This window comes from Propithecus coquereli, unplaced genomic scaffold, assembly GCF_000956105.1.
Source record: "Propithecus coquereli isolate 6110/MARCELLA unplaced genomic scaffold, Pcoq_1.0 Scaffold314, whole genome shotgun sequence".
Lineage (NCBI taxonomy): Eukaryota > Metazoa > Chordata > Mammalia > Primates > Indriidae > Propithecus > Propithecus coquereli.
Window position 1 is genome coordinate 1,863,440 of NW_012148775.1, and position 1,071 is coordinate 1,864,510.

Sequence of the window (1,071 nt, forward strand, 5' to 3'; positions counted from 1 at the left end):
AATGAACAGACAATACAAAATCTATTCACATGAGAATATATATACATATTGCCAAAATAATTTACTTGCCATTCAAAGGTACATTTGAATGGGTACTCGCTTTCTTTGATTTATGGGGGTGAAACGCAATTTATTATGAGCCCATTTCTGCCACCTGTTCTTTCTCCCCAAATTAGATTATAAAGTGCTAAAGAAGAAACACTTGAAAAAAGTCAATGAGGTGTCAAGGTTATTACCCTCACTAGAATCGAGATGGGCCAACTGAAATAAGAAGGGTCCCTCTATTTCCCTGTTGTCAGCCAGTTTTCAAGGGGGTCTCATGTCTCTGATTTCCATCTCCACCTTGTGACTACTGGTTCTGTGTTTGGTCATCATCTCTATTTTGCCCACTTGACAAGAGAAGGATTTCGTGTTTGTGTGAAGCACTCATGCAGGGATTTAAAGCACTGAAACTGATGTGGACATTTTATAAGTGTATTCTTTCTGCCCAAGCCATAACATGTTTAGTTTTTGACCCTGTTTCGAGTTGCTGGAGTTATGGTATTAAGCATTAGAGGCATACACACACACATTATTGAGTTTACAGATATTAAGCTGTCTTGAGACACTTAATGGTTTTTGAAAATGTGTAATAATTGGAAGTCTCCACGCTGTCCTTTGAAGTAGGCATTATTTTATTTCCATTTTATAGATGGGGAAATTGGGGCAACAGAAATGCTAAGCAACTTGCCCAAGGTCACTGCTAGAAAATATTAATGAAAAAGCCAGAATTTGAACCCAGCACTGAAACTCCAGAATCTATACTCTTACCTCCTATATTATACTGCCCCCTAAAATGGGGATAGAAGTGTTTATTCAATTTTTCTTTCAGACTATTGAAAACTGAAATGATGGAATAAGATATATCGACCATTCAGGAAAATCCTTTTTGATTTTGAACCAGGTAACGTGCAAGGTCTACTTGCTGGCAATGGATATAGTCTCTCCACACCAAGGGCAAATGATCTGTTTACTATGAGCCTGTTAACCTTTCAACCCCAAAGATAGAGGATAAAAAAGATAAACCGAAAG

General features: G+C 37.5%; 1 protein-coding gene across 1 annotated transcript in view; it reads right to left on the reverse strand.

Annotated features, from left to right (window-relative positions):
• The window catches only part of CIT (citron rho-interacting serine/threonine kinase), a 201,664-nt gene that overhangs the window by 52,608 nt on the left and 147,985 nt on the right, over positions 1 to 1,071 (reverse strand). The gene's annotated exons all lie outside the window — the stretch shown is intronic.